At 35.0% G+C, this 14,694-nt stretch overlaps 1 protein-coding gene across 12 annotated transcripts in view; it reads right to left on the bottom strand.

Moving 5' to 3' along the window:
- FBXW11 (F-box and WD repeat domain containing 11) overlaps positions 1 to 14,694 on the bottom strand; it is a 124,853-nt gene that overhangs the window by 72,295 nt on the left and 37,864 nt on the right. The gene's annotated exons all lie outside the window — the stretch shown is intronic.

Below are 14,694 nucleotides of genomic sequence, written 5' to 3'. Positions count from 1 at the left end.
AAAATTTATTTCAGACAGGGAGATAAAAATTACCCAAATCCTAATAGGAAATGGAGAAAAGACTTGAACAGACTTTTTAAAAGATATAAAAATGACTCTTAGATAAGAAAAGATGTTTAGACTTACTCTTAAGAGATACAGATCAAAGCTACACATTTCTTACCTAACACTCGCAAATATTGGGGGGAAAAAAAAAAAACTGGCAAATATTCTGTCAGTGAACCAGCAAGAAAACAGGTACTCTTATATGTGTCTAGTGGGAAAGAAAACGTATACAACCCTTTTGGAGGATAATTTGGCAATATTTAACAAAATTCCATTTGTAATTACATTTTGACCCAGCAATCCCAATTCTAGGAATTTTCCCTGAAGATACACTGTAATTAAATAACATTATGAAAATACAGGTGCACAAGGCTATTCAGTGGAGCACTGTTTGTAATTTCAAAAAAACTGGAAACAACCTATATGCCCGTATTTGATACTGGCTGAATAAACTGTAGCATATCAACACAATGTAATACTATGCATCCTTACAAGGCCTCTATAGACTGATAAAGAATAACTTATAAGGTACATTTTTAGATGAAAAAGTCAAGTGGGAAAAAAAAGCATCTATATACATCTTTTGTAGAAGAAAGAAGCAGAAATAAGGTAATATACATTTGTGCACCTGTTAGTACACTAAAAAAACCCAGGAAGGATAAACCAGAAACTAATGAAACTGGTTACACAGTGGACAGAATGGGAAGAATGAGAACAGGACAGAAAGGATGACTACACCTGCTTGTAGAACGAGGTACATTAAATGCTTTATAAACTCAAAAATACAATTGACAACGATTGGGAGAGATGGAAGAACAGCAGAAAGATATAAAACTATATTTCAAATGAATTACACTTAATAGTGGGGGAAAAACTAAATCAAGTGACTCTTATAACTCAGTAGTTAGACTACAGAGCCACAAGCAAAAGACTTATTTTTTAATTATAAAGAAATATTCAGCATAATTAGTTTTTATTTTTCAGTGATGTAGTGTAGGTGAGCAATTCTAAAACTACTTAATATACATTCTAGAACTGAGTAAATATATTGTGGAAAATAGAAGTCAGGTTTCTCACTGTTAGAGAAGGGAGTTATAAAAACAAAAAAAGCAAGGGTGCCTGAGTGGTCCTCTTGATCTCGTAGTTGTGAGCTCAAGCCCCGCACTGGGGTCCATGCTGGGCATTGAGCCCAATTTTTTTTTTTAACTGTAAAATGAAAAGTGTTACAGTTTACATAAGGCTAGAATGAAATCTATAAGTTTAGACTAGAATTGGAGATATTGTGAACTCATGGTTTTTAATGCGCAGAAAAGGAGGGAAATTTTTTTATAGAGAAAAAGACAAAATTATACATATATTACCTAACATGGTTGGCAGAGAGGGTCTAAAAACACTCCCAGTACCACTAAGCACACCTACCACCAAGATTTAAATATCATTCTTCACTAAAAGAAACCAACGCTCCTTGGAGAACTGACTCATCCCAGCACTGAGTATAGGAAAATACAAAATGAGCCTGGTACTTTTTTGTTGCAGCAGAAAAGTAAGGAAGTGTTTAAAGAATTATGAGGACAGATCAAAAGGATATATAGGAGCCAAGTTGAAAGGGCATCCACTAACCAAATTTTGAACAGCCTGACCACCAAAATAAATAATGATAAAAACAAATCTTAACTACTGAACAAAATAGGAACCACAAATCTATACTGATATAATAAATGAATAAATTGAAATTCTAATGAAATGAGCACATTTATACATTTATAATGTAGAAATGAGCACATTTATACAGGTCAAAATAACTTTCCACAAAATATTTAATTACAAAGGGATAGAGGATAACCATACAGTGAAGAAAGCTGCTAGACACCACCTTACTCAAGTAATCAAGATGATCACTATTAGTAGTGAGGAAAACCAAAGTCAGATGCAACGAGAAGAGCACTGCATCACTTTTGTGATATTCCTTTCAGAGATGTATAACATAATTCTAATCATAAGGAAACAAACACAAATTGACAGATATACTACAAAATAAATTATCTATAATCTTCAGAAGCATGATGTTCACGAAAAAATGGATTAACATTTGCCTTTTACTCCAAATTAAATAGCTGGGAAGCATCCCATAATATAAGAAATCTTAAAAAAAAAAATAAAAAAAAATAAAAAAATAAAAAAATAAAAGAAATCTTACAAGAATTCCAATAATTGACTCTTAGTTTTCTAAAGGGAGGACAGGGGAGAAAGAACCTCCCGTACAACAGGGTAAATAGTCTTTATGTACAATCTATCTACAAAAATTGGCAGTTGGTTCTTTGTATTACCAGGCCATCAAACAGTACATGGTACATAGCACTCAGTAAATATGTACAAGATTCTATACTTTCTTAAGTATTTTCTGAATAACATCATTCTAACTGAATGATCTCAGTTTGAAGTCCCATCATAGCACCCAGGCAATTCAGCAGGAAGGCATAGGCTGGCACACTTGCTATGTGTTTGAAAATGTCTCTGAAATTCTTTTCCTTGGCCAAGCATATCCAGGAGTGTTAGATCTTCTTTCAGTAGGCCATGCCTTAGCTGACCCAGCAAAGACTCAAATTGCTCAGAGAAAAGAGGTACCATTTGTAAAGAGGCCTGTGAATTTAAAGTATACTACTGAATAGGCTTGTTAAATTTTTCCAAAATAATGTTTAATCTTATTGTAGGCTCAATGAAATACAAACTCTCTCTGGAAAACAATTTTAACAAGACAGTATGTCTCCTGGAAACATATCCGAAGTCACTGAAAATGAAGGCAAAGATTTATGCACAAAGATGATGATTAGTTTTTTAGTAATTAAAAATGAAGATTCTAAACACCCAGAAAAATGACAAATCATGTGATGTTTATCAAATACATTACATGGTAATTTCAAATTATGTCATGAGAAATGTTTTTGAGAAATTTTTAGTAATAAGACATTAACACAATCATCCTGAATAAGTGTACAAAGCATGTCAAGTAAAATAAGCATACGAAATTATATATACATAAAAAATTCTCAACTATGTAAAATATATACATGGATCAAATACTGAGAGAAAATATGCCAAAATAATAAGAATGGCAGTCTCTAAATTGAGGATTATTTCTCATTTTCCTTCCCACTCTCATCCAAACATTCTACAATATACATGTATTACTTTTATAATCAGAAAAGAGTATTTTTAAACAAAACAAAAATACAAGCTAGTCTTCAAAGTAAGATCAACTTTTACTCAAAATACTCTTCAATTCACATGAACACTTGGATTCAAAGAACTCAGAGAATGAAATCCAAAACAGTTCTAGCTAGAGCAGCAAATACCACTACACCATATAATCCTAACAAAGCTTAAAGATAGCCATTTATTCACATTCCAATTTATTATGCCTATTCAGGAACTGTTCTAGAAAATGCATATGTTTATCATGCAGTGAACAAGACAAGACCCTTTTACTCATAATACTTAGATTCTGGTCAGGGAGAAAGACAAGGAGGGGGGAAAAACATGGGATATAATTTCAGGTAGTGCTAAGTGCTATGAAATAAAAATAAAGCAAGGTAAAGGAACAGAGTGAAAAGCAGGAAGTTAGTTACTTTAGGCTGGGTGGTCAGAGAAGGCCTCTAAAGAACAGATATTTGACCATATAAACCATTGGTTTAATAAGATAAATAGCCTATGCGTAATTGTCCTATTGTGTCATTGTTCCAAGATTTTAAAAACTCTATTTACAACTTAAAAAAACAATCATCTCTATGAAAATAGTTTCTGTTTTAAGAGGCAGTAAGATGGGATCCCTGGGTGGCGCAGCGGTTTAGCGCCTGCCTTTGGTCTAGGGCGCGATCCTGGAGACCCGGGACCGAATCCCACGTCGGGCTCCCGGTGCATGAAGCCTGCTTCTCTCTCTGCCTCTCTCTCTCTCTCTCTCTCTCTCTCTCTCTCTCTCTCTCTGTGTGACTATCATAAATAAATAAAAAATTTAAAAAAAAAGAGGCAGTAAGATATATTGGAACTAGAGAGACTAGGTTAAATCTTGACTTTGCCACTTAGCAGGTAGGTGTATGCCCTTAGGCAAGTCATAAGCTTTTCTCTCTCTCTGAATCTCAATTTTCCCACGTATAAAAGAGACATAATAGCGCCTAGTTTATAAAGTTGTTCAGAGGATTAAGAAAAATAACATATGGGAAAGGGTCTAGTAACGTGACTGGTAGAAGTTTTCATTAATTGTGAGTTCCCTATACACTTACAGTTTTTCCACATAATATGAGTGCTATATTGAATGATTTTCCTGAGGAATCACTATTGCAAGCATTTCATTATTGCACATAGACACATGTATTTTTATCTTCCAACCTTATCAGGCACTCCAAAGCCCAAACCACCTCTGATTAAATGCTTGTTAGATATTAGTGATACAAATGATACTGCCTTGACAAGATTGTTACCATTTTTACTAATGTCACACTCACCTTTTCCTTCTTCATGTCATGAACTGCCTATTTCCATTCTGGATCCCTAACTCCAAAGTTTGACCTATTCTTAGTCACTAGTTGTGATGATTGATTTTATATGTCAAAATGGCCATGGTGGCCAGTTATTTGGCCAAACACTGGTCTAGAGGTTGTTGTGAAGGTATTTGTGGATTTACATTGATAATTGATACACTTTGAGTAAAGCCTATTATCCTCCATAATGCATGTGAGCTTCATCCAATAAGTTGAGGGTCTTAAGAGCAAAGATTCTGCGTCAAGACTACAACAGAGATATCCTGCCTGAGTTTCTAGCCTGCTGCCTGCCCCACAAATTTAAATCTTGCTAGTCCCCAAAATCACCTGAGCCAATGCTCTAAAATATCTATTTACCCATACACCCACCTACCTACTTACCTACCCACATATCTACTATTGGTTTTGTTTCTCTGAAAAACCCTAATACCACTAGCCAACCTTAGATTCGGTTTCCTTGCTTCCTATCTAAAATTTAGGTTCCAAGACAGAGTGGCTTTTTGTCTGTTTTATGCACTCTATATCCATCCCCTACATTAATACACAGTAGGAGCATCATAAATATTTGTTGCTTGAAGAAAAACAAATGAGTAAACAAAGAGTGATTTTTAATTTGGTCTTTATGCTTTCCTATGTTTTCCAGTTTTCTACACTGGGCATTTATTTCTACTATTATCACATTGTTGAGAATACAACAGTCCCCCTTATCCACAGCTTCGCTTTCTGTATTTTAAGTTACCCACTGAGAACTGCAGTCTGGAGGCAGATAATCTCCTCTGACATGTCATCAGAAAGTCATCAGTAGCCTAATACTAAATCACAGTGCCTACTGTCATTCATGTCACTTCATCTCATCACGTAGGCATTTTATCATCTGACATCATCACAAGAAGATAGATAAGTACAATAAGATAATCAGAAAAAGAAACCATATTCACATAACTTTTATTACAGTATATTATTAAAATAGTTTTATTATTAGTTTTTGTTGTTAATCTCTTACTATGACTAATTTATGAAGTAAGCTTTTTACTAAGTATATAGGTATCGGAAAAAACATACAGTACCATCTGCAGTTTCATACATTCACTGGGGGTCCTGAAAAGTATTCCCCACAGATGATGGGGGAACTACTGTAATGTAATCTTTTTCATTGAAGTTTGGTCAGAATTTAAAAGACCTAAGAAAGGTCGTATCCTTTAACTCAGAATTTTTCCAATGAATAATACAATCTGAGCAATTCATCATAGACGCTAAAATTTAGTGACCTTAATATCCATCAAAAGAGACTGATTATTGTACTCCCAGACAATGAAACTCTATACAGTTACTAAAAACACCCTTTTAATATGAACCGTATTGATAAAAATCAGGTTATAATTCATTATATAGAGTATAGGCCTATATATCAACAAAGAAAAAAATATATATATACATATATAGAAACAAAATGTCAAGAAGAAAAAACAAAGACTGGACACTAAAATGAAATGAGATTATGGCTGAACGGTTCATTTCTTTTTCATACTTTTCTCAAAATTTTTGCAATGAAAAAGTATTCATAAATGGAATTATATAAATCAACAGAAATACATAAAACCAGCATTTTTAGAAGTAACATAATAAATGTCTGTTAAATGAGGTATAAGACATCATTTTCATGGAAAAAGTAAAGACATTTTCTAATACAGTCTGAATGCCATTTGCTTGCTTCCCTATCCTCAAATTATACTGTTAAATCTTATCATCATGTAATGTTTTAGAAACCATAAATTAAAACTATTAGTAACATAAGATGTAGTTTTAATTTTTCCATAGTAGAGGCCCTCTTCCATAGGAAATGTGATTTCCTCAGTGCGGTACTATATGTGAGGCATTGTAGTATCATGACACCTTTCTCCATTAAGAAAATATAACATGAAATGATGAAAAAAAAAAAAAGGAAATGATGAGAAACAAACAACTAAAAATTTCAATTAAGAACAGAGAAAAATCAGTCTTTCAGAAAAATGTTAAAATGAATCTTTCCACTTGGCACTGAACTTTCAAAGCCAATCATCGTTAACAAAATAGTGAAACTGGCATTTATATGGAAAAGACAGCAATAAAGTGTGAGGACCACAGAGGCTGATGACTGATGAGGCTGATACTGGGGACATAAAGAACAACAAAAGCTTGAAAAGAGACTTCTGTGAGTGGGCATCATGCGATACAAGGAAGTGAAACATGAGCATATGATTTCAAATCAATGGGAAAAAAGTAAGATCAGTAAATAGTATACAGAAAACAGAATGGCCATTGAGAAAGAATGTGGATCCCTAATTCACGGCATATACCAAAATAAATCACACAGAAACTGAACAATTTAAATGCAGACCATAAAGCCATAAACCACTAGAGGAGTAAAGGACAGGAGTAAGTATGACTACATAAAAAGGAAAACTTCCTTTCAAAATTTCTTCAAAGTAAAAAGCATTAAAAATAAAACTGAAAAGCAAATGCCAAACTAGGGAAAATTATGTGCAATAAATGAGTTACTGTAATATATAAAAAGAATTCCTACAAATCAGATTTTTAAAAAACCATCAATAGAAAAAATGGAGAAAATGTATGAAGAGATAACTTATAAGAAACAGATGTCCAAGAAATCAATATGCATACATATATTTCTATCTCACTAACAAGCAAATAAATGTACACTAAATAGCATATTACTTTAACATTTTCATCTATCAAAAAAATTTTCATCTATCAAAATAGCAAAAAAAAATACAAAATTAAAATGTCTAATGCCATCTAAGGTATAGTGAAAAGCGAATCTCTCTGGGCACCTGGGTGGCTTACTCAGTTGAGTGTCTGACTCGATTTTGGATCAAGTCATGGTATCAGGATTGTGGAGACAAGCTCCACACTCAGCAGAGAATCTACTTCTCTCCCTCTCTCTCCCTCTGCCTGTCCCCCAACACTCCCCCTCATGCTCTATCTCTAAAGTAAATTAATAAATCTTTAAAAAAAAAAAGAGAGAGAGAGAGAGAGAGAGAGAGAAAAGAGAATCTCTTATCCACTGCTCTTAGGAGTATAATTTGACCCAGCCTCTTAAAAGTACAACTTACCACCTAAACTATTTTTCATGGGCACACTCTTTTACCTAAAGAAATGATCACAAAAATTCTCAAAGACTTAGCTAAAATGATGTCCTATTCAACATCACTTAAAATGTCTCAAAAACTGGAAGCTGTTTTGATATGGATAAAAGGGCACTTTCAAACCAGTAATATTCAATGGAATGTCATGCAATGATTTAAAATGATGATAGACAGTCTTAATTCATCATGTTACTATTTACCACTTTTTATCATTGGTCTAATTTTGAACAAATGTAGATTATTTTTAATAATATTTTAAAAGTAAACCTTAAACATGTTTGTGATGATATCTATAGCTTATGGCAATGACTGGACTATAAAATGGTCCGAAAAAATAAAAAATAATAATAAAATAAATAAAATAATAAAATAAAATAAAATAATAAAATAAAATAAAATAAAATAAAATAAAATAAAATAAAATAAATAAATAAAATAAAATAAAATAAATAAAATAAATAAAATGGTCCAAGGGGCACCTTGGTGGCTCAGTCAGTTAAGGATCCAACTCTTGATTTTGGCTCAGGTCATGATCCCAGGGTTGTGAGACTGAAACCTGTGTAGGACTCTCTCTACATACTGGTGTGGACCTGCTTAAGATTCTCTCTCTCCCTCTGCCCCTCCCCCTATTCACTCTCTTGCTCACATGAGCTCACAATAAATAAATAATAAATAATCAGTCAATCAATCGATCGATCAATAAGTATGTATCAATCTCCAGGAAAACAGTTCAGCCCTATCTAACCAGAAAATGCACCACCCACTTTGTGATAAACCACTGAGCTATACACTTAAGATCTCTACACTTTTCTATATGTATGTAGTAATTCAAAAACGGGAAAAAAAAAAAAAAGCTGTACTCTTCCTTCTCACCCCCCTTCCCCACCAAATCTGTGAATGATTGAAGTATCACTAGTGGAAGTTATTTAGACTTTATAAATCTGGGGACATGTCTGCAATATAGTGTTAAGTAAATAAAGGAAGTAAAAGGAAGGTGCTATGCAGTTTTTCTAGGGTGAGCCCATTCTCCCTATTTAAAAAAGGGGGGGGGATATCCCTTAATTGTAGTTACATACCCTCAAAAAAACCCAAATACACAGTGGTAGACAGCAAACTGTTAATATTTGGGTGCAGGGGAAGATTGGAAGGGAGAGATTATTAAACTTTTCTATATTCAGATAATTTAACAATAAAACACTGATATTCTTTGATCAAGTAATTGTACTTCTAGGAATTTATTCTGCAGACATAATCATGTAAGCCTAATTAAATGTTCAATGAAATTAGTGAAGTGAAGTGCTAGGATACAAAAAAAAAAATGAAATGTAAAGTTCCTTCAATAGGGAATTGGCCAAATTCTTTTTTAAATGATAAACGATATAATGGAATATTATTGCAGCTATGAAAAAGAGTAAGGTCTTAGAGGGCTTTAAATGCTGACAGGGAAGAATGGTCAACATATATTATTAATTGAAAAACAGTATGGAGGGATCCCTGGGTGGCACAACGGTTTAGCGCCTGCCTTTGGCCCAGGGCGCGATCCTGGAGACCCGGGATCGAATCCCACGTCGGGCTCCCGGTGCATGGAGCCTGCTTCTCCATCTGCCTATGTCTCTGCCTCTCTCTCTCTCTCTATGACTATCATAAATAAATAAAAATTAAAAAAAAAAAGAAAAACAGTATGTATAGTATGGTTCCATTTGTATTTTTTTAAGCTTCTGTCTAAAAGGATACTGGAAACTATTAAGTGATACTTTGGGAAGTGAGATCTGGGGTCAAAGGAAATTTTAAATGTCTTTTATAACTTTCAGTACCAATCATATTTTTAAGTCTATGAGCCATTTTTAAATGCTGACATGAAACAGTGATTTGTCAAACTCCTTTTTACTCTTTAGGCCATATTAGATTTGCTTTAAAATGCCTTGGGGAAAAAAAAAAGTTGGAGAAGAAAATGGAAATAAGAATAGGATTGATTTTGAAAAACTGTTCAAGGTTGAGTTGAATGGCTCTCTTTATTTTTCTCTATGTTTGGGAATTTCCACAGTAAAATTTTTCACATAAAATCTTACAAAGAGCCCTGCAACATAATACAGATAAATCCAGAGTAAGGCACTATGCTAGGCCCTCCTTTACCTCACTAGTGACTCCAAAGTCAAACTCTGGGACTCCAAGGGACATTTAAAACACCACTGGTTACAATCATTACCATCACTATAATAACACAGCACAATTTGATGGATTCCTCCTTACCTAACAGACAGAAGGAAGACCGTAAAACAGCAACAAATGTTCTCTCCAGGTGGCGAGTTTACCAATGATTTTTTTAGTAATGATATTTTGTAAATTTTCTTATAAGGAGAAAAAAATGTGTTTTTTTTAATGTTCATAAAATACAACAGACTGTGCCATTAAACAATCCAGAAGGTTACTCCAAGCCTTCACAGTGGCCTCAGAGTACAACAGGATATGCAACAAGAAATGATAAATCCCCAATGTTCATTAGTAAAGAGACAAAACCAGTGAGTTGGAATAGCCATGTCTTGACATAAGGAAACAGCTTCAAACAAAAGGAGAGAACACCTGACAGGAGAGGCCATATCATATGCCTGGTCCTTTAACTTATTCTTAGCCTGCCCTGGAATGGAATCTAATACTGTTAAGACTGGAATTCCCTGTCCTTGAGTAGGCAACCAGGAAGAAATAATGAAAGAAAGAAAGAGATTTTCATCCCCTCAACAACAAGCAATCAGTAAAGGGTAGTTGTTACCTTCCCCTACTTTACAAAATCCAGAATAACTCTCTCTGTTCTTAAGATGAGGAAACTAAGGTTCAGGTAAGTTAAATAACTTACTTAGCGTCACAAAGTTACTAAAGTAGCAGGTAGAAGACTAGAAATAAGGTTTGTCTGCTCCAGAGCTAGGATTCTTTCTACCAAGCTACAGCCCATATCTAAAAATATCCTTTTATCCTGTAAGTTCCAACTGTAGTATTCTTAAACCTCTGTGGCTCACTATCCATACTGAAAGTAAGAAAAGAAACAAGGCAGCTATCACAAAGTTGTACTGATTGTCCAGCAGTATCCATACTAGAACTTGGAAGGAAGAAGGCACTAAAATTTGATTCACGTGATCCTTGCTGTCAATCCAAATCATCAGTCCTCCCCTTGAGAACACTCTCCCCAGCCAAGAGCTTGCAAATGGCATTCCCAAGAAAATTTGTCAGTCCATTACATGGAACTCTCTACATTCTAGGTGTTAGCTTTCCTTTTAACACTAGAAATAAAGGAGAATTTGTTCCAACCTAAAAATGGCAGTTGCCAAGAAATTATCACTAAGGCATGGTGACTAGAGCACTAGCTTTGTAGTTATCCAGACTTATGTTCATAACCCAGTTCTGCCACTTAGATAAATGTGTAACCTTAAGCAAATCACTTCAGTTCAGTAACTGCATATACCAAAAAGCGATCACAGATAACTTCTCCATAAGGATTAAATGAAATAACCTAGTGCCTAGATCCTGACACATAAAAAGGAGTGGAAAATAAAGGATACACAGTATCATTAACATTAGTATTATTCTTGTGCCATATTAGTCTTAGAGTCTTAGCAAATATGCTATATGGTCTGAACTCTTGATTATCTGATGTAACAATCAACGGTTTCCATCTGGAGAGCAAAACCAACTAAGATATTGATTCAGTTCAGCTTTTTCAGAGACATCCAGATATTCCAGCTCAACTGCTCTTAAAAAAAAAAAAAAAACTGTTGAGAGTTCTATTTTAAACTGGTTCACATTTTTTTTAATTTTTTAAAGATTTTTTTTAAGTGTATTTATTCATGAGATACAGAGAGAGAGGCAGAGACATAGGCAGAGGGAGAAGCAGGCTCCTCACAGGGAGCCTGATGATGCAAGATTCAATCCCAGGACCTCAACATCACGACCTGAGCCAAAGGCAGATGCTCAACCGCTGAGCTACCCAGGCATCCCTGGGTTCACATTTTTTAAAACCACACATACGTTTAGCTAACTTCTCAGTTTTACTACACACACACACACACACACACACACTCTCTCTCTCTCACTTTCTTTCTCTTTCACAGACTTTACTTGTAATTTTGTCATTTTCATTCACAGGTCTGCTTTACTACAAGGCATTCCGTCAGAGTAGAGAATAAGTCTGTATTGTTCATTTTTATGTGTCCAGCACCAGTATAGGCCTTGGCCCATACCAAATGCTCAGTAAATTTCTCACAGAAAAGCCATTCAGGAACCTCACTAGCTTTAAGATTCAGGAGGGCTCATATTGGCAATGGGAATGCAATTTTTTTCACCTACAAATATTTGGCAGGCATTTCTTTTATTTTCAAATAAATAATGGCTAAACAAGTCATATACCAGATATCTCAACAGTAAAATTTGCACAAACTAAACTAAGAAGGAAAATTCTAGAAACAGCAGCATTCAAGCACAGAGGAAAGAACAATTTTGGAATCAGGCCAAGCTGGGGTTCAAAGGCCAGCTCTACCACTTAACAGCTATACATATCTCCAGGTGAAAAATGGAGATAATAACATCTACTTCACTGTACTGTCACAAAATTAATATATGTGAAGCACCAAGTACTGTGGATGGCAAGTGGTCTTTTTTTTTTTTAACAGTTTATTGAGGTAAATTAGTGATTTTTATTTTTTCAGTCTTAGCTGTTTCCTTTTCTCTCCTCACAGCCAGCAGAACCCGGAGGGATTACATAGCCTTAAAGGGAACTACTACCTTTATTCCTGCTTTTCAAAAGGTACACTACTTCAGCCACACAGACAAGCTAACTGGCTCAAGTTCCAACTGGCAATGGGTCCAGTGTGATCATTTTAAGGTAGGTAACATTAAAGCTCTTTAGGTAACCCGTTCTCACCTGAGGCCTTCTTACAATGGGCTCACTGAGAGATGTGCAATGTCAAGCAAGAATCATCTTTGTGATAAACCAAAGATGTAGCATATAAGCCAACAGGCATTCTTTGGAAACCCAAGCCCATTAAGTCAACTAAACTGTAGCACTGTTTGCAGATTGGAAGTAGAGAGCAGGAACACTGGCCTTAAAACAGTATATGTAAAACCAATGACTAGACAGGAAGGAAATCCTCTAAGTTCTTTAATACATGTTTACTTTCCAGTCACAAACAAAACAAAACAAGAGTAATGATTTGCTCATTCCAATCAGCTGAGTACATATTTCATTTCACTGTGCTGCAGACTCTCAATCATATACTAAAGAAAATAAAAACCTAAATAAACAAAATTCCCAATACATCTCTAAAAACATTATTTGCTCCATTCACATTTCAGTGAGTATCATTCAGTATTTCACCGTATTTCAAGGTCCATTCAAGGCAAAATTTACATTTTTTTTCTTTTACATGATTTTCACTGGTAGAGATTAAATCAAAGAACTTGGAACACATTTGGGTTTCCATTTTCAACAAGGTAAGAACCCAGATTTCCTCCCACTCACCCCACCTCCAAAGAATTCACAATACTGATACTAAAATATATTGAATAATGCTTCCCACTGGTCAACTACTTTTTAACCGAATGCGAGAACAATCTGCACTTCAATCTGCACTGCAATTCTTCCCCTACTTAAATTTCTGGAAAAAAAAACTCACACGCCCCACTAAAAATTAACTTTAAACATTCAAGTAATAAGCATTTCAGAAAAACACACTAGGAATATAATGCAAATATCCATTATTTAACACCAAGGAGAGTCCATGCAATAATGTCTACCATTTCAAGAACATTTTTGTTAAAGTTACATGGCATGCAGGGAAGCTGCTTTTCCAAAGATAAATATACATTACGCTGGAGCCTCACTGGAACACCCTGGGCCCTGAGTGCTGTACTGCCTTTTAATGCAGACTCTACAACAACTGATCTTATACTGAATTTACTCTCTAGTTAATTGTGTTAGTGAGGTTCCAGTACAATTTTCTAAAGAAAGCAATTTGAATCAATAACCACACCAATGCTACTCAGAATGTCTGCTAGTAAGTAAATAAAATACACAATCCCAATATAAAAGAAATTCTCCTCCTTCCTGGTTCCCTCACTCCATTTAGAGACAGTAAACATAGGTAGGAAGATAACCTCGAGAACAGCAAAGTCATCTATGCCATCAATAATATCCCTCTAACTTATTTCCTCATTTCATTCACAGTGTTTTGTTAAAACAGGGCAGACACTAGAAATTTGATATTGCTTTTTAAAGATATAATAAACTGTGTGGAATATGCAGTGATGAAAACTGAATATAGCTACTGAAACCATACTTAATTAAATACACGTTTTCTCTAAACAGAACTTCCCCAATAAAGCCACAATATTTTCAGCCTTGGCTCCCTTAGAATCCATCCCAACAAGTGAATGCACTCCGGCCACACTCTTGCTAATAATTTTTTCCTGAGCAACCCCTCCCCACCCCCAAAAAGTTTTACTTTTATCTGTGGAATTCTCTGCCAGCCTCGGCCTGGAAACCTGGGTGGACCCTGAGGACAGGTGTCAGATCTGGCCTTTGGGAAGTGGCCCAAACTGACAATTATTGGCAGCATAAAGCTGTGACCTTTAATAAACTTCAATTTGAGATTTTATGCAATTAGTAATTCCCTCCCTACTCCTTTTTTGAAGGAGGGAGAGAAAGCATGCCAAAAGGATGAGTTTCAAAATAGAAAAATCACCACTTTAATTATGAAACCCTCCCAACTCAACAAAGAACTGTTAAAAGTAGCCAAATGGAAAATGTCAGGGTTTTGTGGGCACATGCACAACTATTAAACATGAGAATCAGAACTTCAAGGTGGGGGAGGGGAGGGGAGAATAAAAAGCAGGAGCAGAAAAAGAGGAGGAGAACTGGGCCCAGCCAAAGACCCATTTTCTCTGAGGGGCCCCTCTTGGTACTAACTCCTCTGTGTGGGGCA

Source organism: Canis lupus, chromosome 4, assembly GCF_003254725.2.
Source record: "Canis lupus dingo isolate Sandy chromosome 4, ASM325472v2, whole genome shotgun sequence".
Taxonomy (NCBI): Eukaryota; Metazoa; Chordata; class Mammalia; order Carnivora; family Canidae; genus Canis; species Canis lupus.
Note: the sequence above shows the minus strand (reverse complement) of the source record. Positions and strands in the feature narration are given on the sequence as shown.